The following is a 15,118-nucleotide window of genomic DNA, read 5'->3' on the forward strand; positions in this document are numbered from 1 at the left end:
GAATGTGAAGTCAAGTGGACCTTAGGAAGCATCACTACAAATAAAGCTAGTGGAGGTGATGGAATTCCAGTTGAGCTATTTCAAATCCTAAAATATGATTCTGTGAAAGTGCTGCACTCAATATGCCAGCAAACATGGAAAGCTCAGCAGCGGCCACAGGACTGGAAAAGGTCAGTTTTCATTCCAATCCTAAAGAAAGGCAATGCCAAAGAATGTTCAAACTACTGCACAATTGCACTCACCTCACACACTAGTAAAGTAATGCTCAAAATTCTCCAAGCCAGTCTTCAACAATATGTGAACCGTGAATTTCCAGATGTTCAAGCTAGATTTAGAAAAGGCAGAGGAACCAATTTGCCAGAGATTAAATTGACAAAGATCAAATTGCAGAGACTGAGATCAAGTTGTCAACATCCATTGGGTCATCAAAAAAGTAAGAGAGCTCCAAAAAACATCTATTTCTGCTTTGTGGACCATGCCAAAGCCTTTGACTGTGTGGATCACAATAAACTGTGTAAAATTCTGAAAGAGATGGGAATACCAAACCCCCTGACCAGCTGCTTGAGAAATCTGCATGCAGGTCAGGAAGCAACAGTTAGAACTGGACATGGTACAACAGACTGGTTCCAAATAGGAAAAGGAGTACATCAAGGTTGTATATTTTCATCCTGCTTATTTAACTTATATGCAGAGTACATCATGAGAAATGCTGGACTGGATGAAGCACAAGCTGGAATCAAGATTACTGAGAGAAATATCAATAACCTCAGTTAAACGGATGACACCACCCTTATGGCAGAAAGTGAAGAAGAACCAAAGAGTCTCTTGATGAAAGTGAAAGAGGATAGTGAAAAAGTTGTCCTAAAGCTCAATATTCAGAAAAGTAAGATCATGGCATCCAGTCCCATCACTTCATGGCAAATAGATCGGGAAACAGTGGAAACAGTGGCTGACTTTATTTTTCTGGGCTCCAAAATCACTGTAGATGGTGACTGCAGCCATAAAATTAAAAGACGCTTACTCCTTGAAAGGAAAGTTATGACCAACCTAGACAACATATTAAAAAGCAGAGACTTTGCCAACAAAGGTCCATCTATTCAAAGCTATGGTTTTTCCAGTAGTCATATATGGATGTGAGAGTTGGACTATAAAGAAAGCTGAGCGCCAAAGAATTGGTGCTTTTGAACTGTGGTGTTGGAGAAGATTCTTGAGAGTCCCGTGGACTGCAAGGAGAGCCAACCAGTCCCTCCTAAAGGAGATCATTCCTGGGTGTTCATTGGGAGGCCTGATGTTGAAGCTGAAACTCCAATACTTTGGCCACCTGATGGGAAGAGCTGACTCATTTGAAAAGACTCTGATGCTGGGAAAGATTGGGGGCAGGAGGAGAAGGGGACCACAGAGGATGAGATGGCTGGATGTCATCACCGACTCGATGGACATGTGTTTGAGTAAACTCCAAGAGTTGCTGATGGACAGGGAGGCCTGGCATGCTGGTGTTCATGGGGTCGCAGAGTCAGACACGACTGAGTGACTGAACTGAACTGAACTGAAGGTGTGACAGATTACTGAAAATTGAGGTTCATTCAGGCAGAGATAGATTTTTGTGGTTTATATTGGGAAATGTTTGAATGAAGGGAAAATGGCTGATTAATCATATAACCATCTTAGATTATCATGAGTCTATAGGAAAGAATTATGGATGTAGGTACTTTGGGGAGTTGAGTCCTTTGCCATAGAGGTTTGCTTATCAAGTGTTATTAAATATTTTTGTGGTTCACTTTTAAAATCATCATGACAAATCCTCAAGACTGAACTTTTTAGACGGGCTCGTTTCCCAAATTTTCTAAGTGAAAAATTTAGCCAAGCAAGGGCGGATATTCCTAAATATAACTGATTTTTGATAACATTGGTCTGTCTTGATGCCAGATTTATGACATAGGAGAAAGAGACCAACGTCAATGACACGAACTCTCTATAAATTTAGCTTTATTATTCTACACTTTGCACAATATTTAATTGACAATCTGTTCAAAAGACTTTCAGATAAAATGATTACCTGAACAGTGATTTCTAGTTTTGCCTCACATTCTGATTTTAATGATAAAAGAATTGAGGAAGACAGAATTAACGCTGCCAGCTAGGAAAAAATCCAGTAAGTTTGTCATAACATTTCAGGAATAAGAGCCAAATTAGAAATTTTGCCTTTTGATCAAGTAGGTTAGCCTAGAGAAATCTGGAAAACCCCTTCAGAGGGTGAAAGCACCTTTGGGAGGGAAAGATACATTCCACTTGGACCCTTACTATTGAAATTTAAGGCATTTAAAAGGACCTGTATCCAAGGACCCACAGATCCCAGGTAACCATAGATCTGCCTTATGATGGCAACTTTATTTATATTGATAGCTTTATGCTGATAAGATAGCTTTAAAAGTAATGAAAAACAAACAGTTAATAAATAAAGTAAAAAATCTATTGAAATATTTGAATCTGGATATCAGAGAAACAATTCTATAGTGTTTGGTCAGAGGAATGAAATAAAACTATTAGCATCAAAGTAACTTAAGCCAGATCAACCCAAAATCTACACTTTAAATACAGGAGGTAGTGAAACAGTATTTTTTAAGGGAAAACTTGTGATCTAGAATTTTGCTACTAGCTGAATTTTTATTCATTTAAATTATAAATATATCTTTTATAAAAAATAGTAAGCAGTGAAAACTGAAAGAAAAAAGTGAAATGAAGTTTAAATCATTGTAACTATCTTTTTGCCCAAAGATGGTCAACAGACACATGAAAAGTTCGAAATGCAAATCAAAACTATGGTGAAATGTCACATCACACCTGTCAAAATGACTGTTATCAGAAAACAACAAATAACAAATGTCAGTGTGAATGTGGAGATAAGGGAAGCTTTGTGTGATGTTGGTGGGAATGTAACTTAGAGCAGTCACTGAGGAGAACCGCATGAAATGCCTCAAAAAATTAAAAGTAGACCTGCCATATGATTCAGCAATTCCACTTCTGCATGATGTTCCAAGGAAAAGAAAAATACTAATTTGAAAAGATATATGGACCCAGCATTCATTGCAGCATTATTTACATTGCAGCAAAGATATGGAGGTAACCTTAGTGCACACCACAGATGAATGGATGAAGATGTGGAACATTACTCAGCCATAAATAAGAATGACATCTTGCCATTTGGACAACATGGACCCAGAGGGTATTACGCTAGGTGAAATAATCAAACAGAGAAAGACAAAGTCTGTATGATTTCACTTACCTGTTCAATCTAGAAAGCAAAACAAATGAACAAAGAACAAAACAGAAATAGACTCATAGATACAGAGAACTAACAGGTGGTTGGAAAGGGTGGGGGAGGAGAGAATAGGTGAGGGAGATTAAGAGGTACAAACTTCTACTTAAAAAATAATTGAGTCACGAGAATGAAATGTACAGCATGAGCAAAATAGTCAATTATAATATCTTTCTATGGTGATGAATGGTAGACTTATCATGGTGACCATTTTGTAATATATTGAAATATCAAATTACTATATTGTGCACCTGGAACTAATATACTGTTGTAGGCCAATTCTATTTTAATTTAAAAAAACATTTAGACACTGGGAAGAAATGCATCAAAATGCTAATGGTGGTTATCTCTAGGGGGTGGGGATTATAAGTGATTGTTATTTCTTATTTTATGGTTTTATGTATTGCTAGTTGTCTGCGATGAACATACATGCTATTAAGTTAGAAAGGAAATAATAAATGCTATTAAAAATGAAAATGATGGCAATTATGTGCAAAATGAAAATGTAAGAATACTGTCAGAATCAGTCAGTTCAGTTCAGTTGCTCAGTCGTGTCTAATTCTTTGCGACTGCATGAACTGCAACACGCCAGGCCTCCCTGTCCATCACCAACTCCTAAAGTTTACTCAAACTTATGTCCGTTGAGTCGATGATGCCATCCAACCATCTCATCCTCTGTCATCCCCTTCTCCTCCTGCCTTCAATCTTTCCCAGCATCAGGGTCTTTTCAAATGAGTCAGTTCTTTGCATCAGGTGGCCAAAGTATTGGACTTTCAGCTTCAACATCAGTCCTTCCAATGAATATTCAGGACTGATTTCCTTTAGGGTGGACTGGTTTGCCCTCCTTGCTGTCTAAGGGACTCTCAAGAATTTTCTCTAACACCACAGTTCAAAAGTATCAATTCTTCAGCACTCAGCTTTCTTTATAGTCCAACTCTCACATCCATACATGACTACTGGAAAAACCATAGCTTTGACTGCTGCTGCTGCTGCTGCTAAGCCGCTTCAGTCGTGTCCGACTCTGTGCGACCCCAGAGACGGCAGCCCACCGGGCTCCTCCGTCCCTGGGATTCTCCAGGCAAGAACACTGGAGTGGGTAGACAGACCTTTGTTAGCAAAGTAATAGCTTTTCTTCCAAGGAGCAAGTGTCTTTTAATTTTATGGCTACAGCCACCATCTGCAGTGATTTTGGAGCCAAAATCTGTTACAATGGCTGCTATCCAAAAGTCTACAATCAATAAATGCTGAAGAGGATGTGGAGAAAAGGGAACCCTCTTACACTACTGGTGGGAATCCAAACTAGAACAGCCACTATGGAGAACAGTGTGGAGGTTCCTTAAAAAACTGAAAAGAGAACTTCCATAAGACCCAGCAATCCCACTGCTGGGCATACACACTGAGGAAACCAGAATTGAAAGAGACACGTGTACCCCAATGTTCATCGCAACACTGTTTACAATAGCTAGGACATGGAAGCAACCTAGATGTCCGTTGGCAGAATGGATAAGAAAGTTGTGGTACATACACAAAATGGAATATTGCTCAGCTATAAAAAAGAACACATTTGAATCAGTTCTAATGAGGTGGATGTAACTGGAGCGTATTATGCAGAGTGAAATAAGTCAGAAAGAAAGACACCAATACAGTATATTAGCGCATATATATGGAATTTAGAAAGATGGTAATGATAACCCTATATGCGAGACAGCAAAAGAGACAGATGTAAAGAACAGACTTTTGGACTCTGTGGGCAAAGGCAAGGGTGGGATGATTTGAGAGAATAGCATTGAAACATGTATATTACCATAAGTGAAATAGATGTCCAGTCCAAGTTTGATGCATGAAACAGGGTACTGAAAGCCGGAGCACTGGGACGACCCAGAGGGATGGGGTGGGGAGGGAGGCGGGAGGGGGGTCAGGATGGGGACACATGTACACCTGTGGCTGATTCATGTCAACGTATGGCAAAAACCATCACGATATTGTAAAGTAATTAGCCTCCAATTAAAATAAATAAATTAAGTTAAAAATAAAAATGTGAGATGCACTGAAAACTAACAATAATGTACTGAATCTAAAATATCAGATGATATTGTTGACAGCATATCAGGGATTTGGAAGGAGTAACGGATGGAGGAATTATAAAAGCATGAAAATAAGTGACTAATAATTAAATACTGAGATGAAAACATAGAAAACATTAAAGGATAAGAAAATATGATGATAATTTTCAGAAGTATAAAATCAGAAGTGAGTAGGCAGAAATCATTAAAAAATGAGAAATAGAAGTAAAGTGAATTGTTTTCCATAGGAAAATATATATAAAATTTTAACTAGTTGTACTTAAAATGTCACACTTCTGAGAACTTACATGTAAGGAGCTTAAACTTCAAGATGATAGTCATGAGATCATAACCATTTTATAATATTTATTGCAAATTAGTTACTAAGAGCTTATTCAGTGCCAAACACTATTCTAGACAATACATCTATATACTAAATGGGCTCAGATAAATGCCCTGGTGGAGATTATATGATACCTTGTCATGCAATGACCATAAGAAATAGATCAATTGTATTAGGAAATGATATACATGTACACTTTGGAAAAATGGAAAAGCAAAGTAGGGAAAAGGCGATTGCAATTATAGGTTGCAGCTATAAATTGGATGGTCTGAAAGCTCTCGGTAAGAAAGTGACTTTTGGGCAAATATTTGAAGAAGATGAAAAATTTCATCATCTTAATATTTTGAGGAGCAGTGATCCAGAAGAGGAAAGAGCTGGTGCCCCATATCCATGGACACATAGCTAGATTAATATTCCCTGTAGTCTGGGAGGGGACGCAAAATTAATTCTTGCCAACAGAATTGGCTGTCTCTCTGCTTGTGCATTTTATTGGCCAGTTGGCTGGAGGAGATCAAGCAAAGCAGTACAAGATGGCTTTAGGGAACAGTAGAGACCCTTGATGGAAGAAGATTATGTTCCCTGGGAGGAGAGACATCTAGGAGAGCCACTCAACCTCCGTCACACTGTGGCATTTATGCTGTCAAGATTTCTTTTTAAACAGCAAACTATCATTACTTACTCTGACTAATGCAGAAGCACTTGTAAGGACTTTGCCTTTGAAGGTGAGTGGAATGGGCAGCCAGGGAAGGGTTTTGAGCAGAGGATTAATTTGATCTAACTTGTACTTTAAGAGTTTCACTCCGGCTGTTCTGTTGGTACCAGACCGCAGAGGTGCAAGAGTAGAAACGGAGAGACTGGTTAAGCAGCTACTGCAGTTACACTAATGAGAGATGATGGTGGCTTGGACATCCCACCAGCAGTGGAGATGAGGAAAAATTGTGTGTCCAACATAGATTTTGAAAGGAGAGCTTGGATATGGGAGTGAAACAAAGAACAATGGCAAGGTTTTTGACCAGAGACCTGGGAGGATTGGTTATCTATTTATAAAGATGGGGAAAATGGTGGCTAGAAAAGACTTGGTGGAAAGATGGATTTAGTTCTTAATATGCTGTTTCAGGTGTTGAGTAAGCAATTGGAAACGAGCCTAGTTTCAAAGAGATCTTGTAAGCTGAAAATGTTAAATAAATCATCATTCAGCTATATTATTTATTTTAACCACATAAAAATGCCCTTATATATGATAAACTTATGAAACTTATGAAAAGATGTCTGGATACCATTATATATTTCTATAATCAAATATGATCCTTGAGAATGGTATCCATTTTAGTTTTCATTTCTTCACTTATTATTGAAAATAGGATTTTATCATGTTTCATGCCCCTCTATTTTTCTGTAATGAATAACTTAGTCATATTATGTATACATTTTCCTATGGGACATATTTATATCTTTATTGATTTATATAAAACCCTTAGTATTTTACATTTGATTATGTGTCTCTGATATATTTTGCTAATATATTCTTTTTTTCATACAATTACAAAAGCTTAGACTATTATCCCAAATTATAACTGAAAATGTTAATCATTTGTCTGTCTCTCTTTAATATGGTGCTGAAAAATTGATGCTTTTGAACTGTGGTGTTGGAGAACACTCTTGAGAGTCCCTTGGACTGCAAGGAGATACAACCAGTCCATTCTAAAGGAGATCAGTCCTGGGTGTGCGTTGGAAGGACTGATGTTGAAGCTGAAACTCCAATACTTTGGCCACCTCATGCGAAGAGTTGACTCATTGGAAAAGACCCTAATGCTGGGAAGGATTGGGCACAGGAGAAGGAGACGACAGAGGATGAGATGGTTGGATGGCATCACCGACTCGATGGACATGAGTTTGGGTAAACTCCAGGAGTTGGTGATGGACAGGGAGGCCTGGCGTGCTGTGATTAATGGGGTTGCAAAGAGTCGGACACGACTGAGCGACCAACTGAACTGAATTTTAATACAGAAGTGAAGAGAAGAGAATGATTCTTTTCCAGTATCATTTGCTTCTCTAATTTGTAGCTTTATAAAAATATATTTTCCTTTAAACTATTCGAAGAAAGTGCCTTCCATTTTCCAAAATAATCTGATTTTAGCATAAAATTCCATGTAATGCGATGGTTGGGGCTAGGGAAAATGAGGTCTATAGAGTTATTATATATGGTTGATAGCTTTACTTTATGATCTGAGATTTTGTTGGAGAGCAAGTATCACCCATCAATGCATGACCATGATGGGACCACAAGAATCTTCCAAGGATGCGCTAAAAACCACGACCCCAGGTTGACTCTGAGGTCAAGGACAGTCAATAATTAGGGGACTTGAATGTGAATTGAAAGCAGAAGCAACTCAAAGAATTTTTGATGAACAGTATTCCTTTATCTGACCTGTTTCTATTGTAAGATCTTCACCAAAGATAGCTCTTGCCTCATTGTGAAGCCAGCACTTTGTATCTGCCAGTTGAAATGCTTTTTGTCTCTAACTTTCAATCTGGAGTGGTTTTCTGCATTCAGCACGTCTCCTTTGTAACTTGTGCCTGCCTCTCCTGGAACAATTCAACCTTCTCTCCCTTCTTCCTTCATTTTCTTCTTTCCTCTCTATCTCTTCCCTTTCTTCTATTGCTGTTTTCTTTTTAATCCTATTTTTCCTCTTTCTTGCTGTCTTCCAGGTTAAATGTTATTTTTGGCCCCCTTGTTTCAGCTTTTTCTCTTTCTGGTTGAGAGGCAATTTATTTGCTCTGTAGTCTTTTAATTAGTATCCTAGAAATTAGTTAGAACTGGATATGGAACAACAGACTGGTTCTAAATAGGAAAAGGAGTATGTCAAGGCTGTATATTGTCACCCTGCTTATATGCAGAGTACATCATGAGAAACGCTGGGCTGGAAGAAACACAAGCTGGAGTCAAGATTGCCAGGAGAAATATCAATAACCTCAGATATGCATATGACACCACCCTTATGGCAGAAAGTGAACTAAAGAGCCTCTTGATGACAGTGAAAGAGGAGAATGAAATAGTTGGCTTAAAGCTCAACATTCAGAAAACTAAGATCATGGCATCCAGTCTCATCGCTTCATGGCAAATAGATGGGGAAACTGTGGAAACAGTGGCTGACTTTATTTTTCTGGGCTCCAAAATCACTGCAGATGGTGATTGCAGCCATGAAATTGAAAGACACTTACTCCTTGGAAGGAAAATTATGACCAACACAGACAGCATATTAAAAAGCAGAGACATTACTTTGCCAACAAAGGTCCGTTTAGTCAAAGCTATGGTTTTTCCAGTAGTCAGGTATGGATGTGAGAGCTGGACTTAAAGAAAGCTGAATGCAGAAGCATTGATGCTTTTGCACTGTGGTGTTGAAGAAGATTCTTGAGACTCCCTGGAACTGCAAGGAGATCCAACCAGTCCATCCTAAAGGAGAACAGTCCTGAGTGTTCATTGGAAGGACTGATGTTGAAGCTGAAACTCCAATACTTTGGCCACCTGATGTGAAGAGCTGACTCATTGGAAAAGACCCTGATGCTGGGAAAGATTGAAGGCAGGAAGAAAAGGGGATGACAAGAGGATGAGATGGTTGGATGGCATCACCAACCTGATGGAGATGAGTTTGAGTAAACTCCGGGAGTTGGTGATGGACAGGGAGGCCTGGCGTGCTGTGGTTCATGGGGTCGCAAAGAGTCAGACACGACTGAGCAACTGAACTGAACTGAACTGAGAAATTATAACATGCAGCCTAAAAGAGTGAATTTTAAAGTGAATCAACATCTTTACTCTCTTAGGCTTTTGTTATCTATTATTAACTTTCTTTCTTTCCCTCCTTCCTTGCTTCTTCTCTTTCATCCTCATAGGCAAGGCTTATTTGTATACACTCACACTTTAACCAGTTTCTCTGCTCATTCCTCCCTGTATCACAGCCTTCCTTCTGGAATCTTTTCCGTTTCTTTTAAGTCATCCCTAAGAATTTTTTTTTTCATAAAAGTCCGTTTCTGTGTGAAAAGCCTCCCCCGCCCCAGTGTTCTTGAAAAATAGTTTTGTTGGAAACACAATTGTGCACTGAGATATTGAGAGACACTTCTCCCCAAATTTGAAGGGATTCCACTATTTTATTATTTCCCGTGTTGCTGTTGAACATTTCAGCTGAAGGTTTAGCTTTTGTTCCTCTGTAGGAATCTTTCCTTTCCTTCTTACCGCATTTAGGTTCTGTTTATCTTGGCCACAGTGTTCCAAGTAGTGTGTCACCGGGCACCGTGAGGACAGCCCTTAGCAGGCAGCCACTGCTGTGCCTCAGTACTCTGCACCTGTTACCAGGCAGCAGGTCCAGCTCAGCCACTGCTCAGCATCACAGTAAGCCCCACGCAGCAGCAACCATCAGTGAGTGGCCCTTAGTGGTCCCGTTCAGCTACTGGATGGTGCTGCAGGGGGCCCTGCCCACAAGCAACCAACTGTCACTGAGGGACCGTTAGTGAGAGGATTCGGCCAGAGACTGGGGGATGCCGGTCATCAGGTGGAGAGTGAGGTAAGAGGCAGATCCTGGCCTTTTCCTTGGGGCCCTCCAGCCTGTTTCCTGGCCTTGAGTCAGTTGGTGAGCTAGGGACCCAGGGGACAGCCTGGGGTCTGTTTCCTGTAGGGCTCCAGAGCCCCCACCAAGGGCACCCACTGGCCTCGGCCCAAGCCAGAGGCAGCAGTGAACCTCTGCACCTGCCTGTCTCTGTGAAGTAATAGCAACAGCAGTCTGCCTGGGTCACAGTCTGCGAGACCTGCCTGTGTCACCCCCGCTTTGGGTAGCCTGAGGCCCGAGGGCCAGTTGGGTTGGATGCCTGGCCCCCTCAGAGATGACAGCTGGGCAGAGTCTGGGGACCTGGCCCTAGAGGAGCCACCAGCTAAGATCTGTCTACTCTTAGCCAGGACCAGGACTCTGGAGGGTGAAAGCTGTGCCTTGGGACCTTGCTCTGTCATGTCAGAGAATAACATTTGTTTGATAGAGAGTTGCAGGAACATTGTACCTGACCGTGACCCGCCCTCGGGAACAAAGGATCTGACACCAAGACATTTGCAATGACTAACCACACCCCTCCCTCACCTTTCTTATAAAAAGGCTTTGCTGAAAGCTTTTGAGGAGCTTGTGGTTTTTATAGCATGAGACACTCACCTCCGTATGGCCTTGCAATAAACTTTTTTCTGTTCCAAACTCTAATGTTTGATATTGTTTGGCCTCACAGTCCAAGTGTCAAAAGCCTTTGACTGTGTGGATCATAACAAACTGTGGAAAATTCTTAAAATATGGGAATACCAGACCACCTTACATGCCTCCTGAGAAATCTAAATGCAGGTCAAGAAGCAGCAGTTAGAACTGGACATGGAACAACAGTCTGGTTCCAAATTGGGAAAAGAGTACATCAAGGCTATATATTGTCACCCTGCTTATTTAACTTACATATAGAGTACATCATGTGAAATGCCAGGCTGGATGAAGCACAAGCTGGAATCAAGATTTCTGGGAGAAATATCAATAACCTCAGATATGCAGATGACACCACCCTTATGGCAGAAAACGAAGAAGAACTAAAGAGCCTCTTGATGAAAATGAAAGAAGAGAGTGAAAAAGTTGGTTTAAAACTCAACATTTAAAACTCAACATTTTTTACTGTTTATTTTACCTTGTTTTCTCAACATTAAAACATTCAGAAAACTAAGATCATAGCACCTGGTCCCATCACTTCATGGTAAATAGATGAGGAAACAATGGAAACAGTGTCAGACTTTATTCTCTTGGGCTCCAAAATCACTGCAGATGTTGACTGCAGCCATGAAATCAAAAGACGCTTGCTCCTTGGAAGAAAAGCTATGACCAGCCTATAGCATATTAAATAGCAGAGACATTACTTTGCCAACAAAGGCCCAGCTAGTCAAAGCTATGGTTTTTCCAGTAGTCATATATGGATGTGAGAGTTAGACCATAAAGAAAGCTGAGCACCAAAAAATTGATGCTTTTGAACTGTGGTGTTGGAGAAGACTCTTGAGAGTCCCTTGGACTGCAAGGAGATCCAACCAGTCCATCCTAAAGGAGATCAGTTCTGAATATTCATTGGAAGGACTGATGCTGAAGCTGAAACTCCAATACTTTGGCCACCTGATGGGAAGAACTGACTTATTTGAAAAGACCCTGATGTTGGGAAAGATTGAAGGTGGGAAGAGAAGGGGATGACAGAGGATGAGATGGTTGGATGGCATCACCTACTCTATGGACATGAGTTTGAGCAAGCTCTGGGAGTTGGTGATGGACAGGAAGCCCAGTGTGCTGCAGTCCATGGGGTCGCAAAGAGTTGGACATGACTTAGTGACTGAACTGAACTGAAGCGGCCTCACTGAGCGTTGGGCATACAGACTTGCTTTTCAGTGACGGTAGGTTTCCTTTTTTTTTTTTTAATTCTACCAGGATTATTCAGTTTCCCAAATCTGAGAATTTTAATACATTCTATTTCTCTTAATTCCCCACATAAAAGGAAAAAACCAAAACTATGGTACCTTTATAAATGTTTATGTTGCATTGTCTGGTATATTCTTGTTGAGAGACAACTTCATGAGATATCAGTGAGAAATAAATTCTCTGCCTATAGTTTTTTACATCATGACTGGAAAAATTTACATGGACTAGATTTTTTTACTGTTTATTTTACCTTGTTTTCTCTCTATTATCCAAATATTTCCAGTGCCTAGCCCTGTAGGATACACTTATATTGCCATATGACCTCTGGGTCTCCACTGTTAGGTCACAAAACTTAAGGAGTCAACAGGGTGAGTGGTAGAAGTATTCCTAGAAGCCAGTCCTGCACCGGAATGGTAGCAATAACAACCCTTCACAGAAGTGATTGTGAACCAAATAAATATATTAGACACTAGACGCTTGAGTTTGACACTACTGTCAACCTCAGTGAATAGTCAGCTCAGCTTCATTCTAGGTGGATCGCTTGAAAGACCATTCCCTGTCTAAAGGCATCCAGGGAAAGGGGAAATGTGACAGAGGTGGATTTGGACAGTAATGACCCATCTGTCTTAACCAATTGCAGATAAACATGTTTCTTTCAAACATTTTACAAAAACATTATGATTCTGTGAGCACGTTGATTTGGTCTCCTTAGGTCCATGTAAGTGAGGGGCCTGAGGTTTATTTCAGCACAATCTACTTCTGTTCAGTCGCTACCCTTCTCCTCAAAGGTAACTATTTTCCGAATTCTGACTTCATAGGCTGAACTTTATTTATTTTCTGGACTTTATATAAATGAGATTACACAGTGTGTGTCCTTTCGTGTTTGTGTCCTCTCACTGGACACTGTTCTGGTGAGAGTCACCTACAGTGTTGACACAGCTACAACTGGTTAAAGTCTAGTAGAGCATGACATCATGTGAATAAACCACATTCTTTCATCGATGGAAATGAGTCATTATCAGTTTAAAGCTATTGCAGATAATGTTACTATCTACATTTTCATTTTGTCTCTCAGTGTATGCATGTAGGCATTTCTTTTGGGTCTATACCTAGTAGTGGAACTTATGAATCATAATCCTTTTCAACTTTAGAAGTTGATGCAAAACTCTTTCCCAAAATATTATATCAACTACACTTTTACAACCAATCTGTGAGAGTTTTTATAGTCAGCACTAATAATTCTTGAAAGTAGGAAGTGGAATCTCATTCAAGTTATAATTTTCATTCCTTTGATGTTTGTCATATGCTTATTACCTAGAGCCAGACATCCTGGAATGTGAAGTCAAGTGGGCCTTAGAAAGCATCGCTACGAACAAAGCTAGTGGAGGTGATAGAATTCCAGTTGAGCTATTTCAAATCCTGAAAGACGATGCTGTGAAAGTGCTGCACTCGATATGCCAGCAAATTCGGAAAACTCAGCAGGGGCCAGAGGACTGGAAAAGGTCAGTTCTCATTCCAATCCCAAAGAGAGGCAATGCCGAAGAATGCTCAAACTACCACACAATTGCACTCATTTCACATGCTAGTAAAGTAATGCTCAAAATTCTCCAAGCCAGGCTTCAGCAATACGTGAACCGTCAACTTCCAGATGTTCAAGCTGGTTTTAGAAAAGGCAGAGGAACCAGAGATCAAATTGCCAATATCCGCTGGATCATTGAAAGAGCAAGAGAGTTCCAGAAAACATCTATTTCTGCTTTATTGACTATGCCAAAGCCTTTGACTGTGTGGATCACAATAAACTGTGGAAAATTCTTCAAGAGATGGGAATGCCAGACCACATGACCTGTCTCTTGAGAAACCTGTATGCAGGTCAGGAAGCAACAGTTAGAACTGGGCATGGAACAACAGACTGGTTCCAAATAGGAAAAGGAGTCCGTCAAGGCTGTATATTGTCACCCTGCTTATTTAACTTATATGCAGAGTACATCATGAGAAACGCTGGGCTGGAAGAAACACAAGCTGAAATCAAGATTGCCGGGAGAAATATCAATAACCTCAGATATGCAGATGACACCACCCTTATGGCAGAAAGTGAAGAAGAAATAAGGAGCTTCTTGATGAAAGTGAAAGAGGAGAGTGAAAAAGTTGGCTTAAAGCTCAACGTTCAGAAAACTAAGATCATGGCATCTGGTCCCATCACTTCATGGGAGATAGATGGGGAAACAGTAGAAACAGTGTCAGACTTTATTTTTTGGGGCTCCAAAACCACTGCTGATGGTGATTGCAGCTATGAAATTAAAAGACGCTTACTCCTTGGAAGGAGGGTATGGCCAGCCTAGATAGCTTATTTAAAAGCAGAGACATTACTTTGCCAACAAAAGTCCATCTAGTCAAGGCTATGGTTTTTCCAGTGGTCATGTATGGATGTGAGAGTTGGACGGTGAAGAAAGCTGAGCACCGCAGAATTGATGCTTTTGAACTGTGGTGTTGGAGAAGACTCTTGAGAGTCCCTTGGACTGCAAGGAGATCCAATCAATCCATCCTAAAGGAGATCAATCCTGGGTGTTCATTGGAAGGACTGATGTTGAAGCTGAAACTCCAATACTTTGGCCACTTCATGTGAAGAGTTGATTCATTGGAAAAGACCCTAATGCTGGGTAGTATTGGGGGCAAGAGGAGAAGGGGACGACAGAGGATGAGATGGTTGGATGGCATCGCTGACTCGATGGACATGGGTTTGGGTAGACTCCGGGAGTTGGTGATGGACAGAGAGGCCTGGCGTGCTGCAATTCATGGGGTCGCAAAGAGTTGGACACGACTGAGCAACTGAACTGAACTGAACTGAAGTGAACTATTAACCATTCAGTTGTCCTCTTTTGCAAAATGTCTTTTGAAGCCACTGAGTTGTTTGCCTTTCTCTTATTGA

The sequence above is a fragment of the Giraffa tippelskirchi genome, chromosome 8, assembly GCF_054371585.1.
Source record: "Giraffa tippelskirchi isolate mGirTip1 chromosome 8, T2T-mGirTip1v1.2.pri, whole genome shotgun sequence".
Classification (NCBI taxonomy): domain Eukaryota; kingdom Metazoa; phylum Chordata; class Mammalia; order Artiodactyla; family Giraffidae; genus Giraffa; species Giraffa tippelskirchi.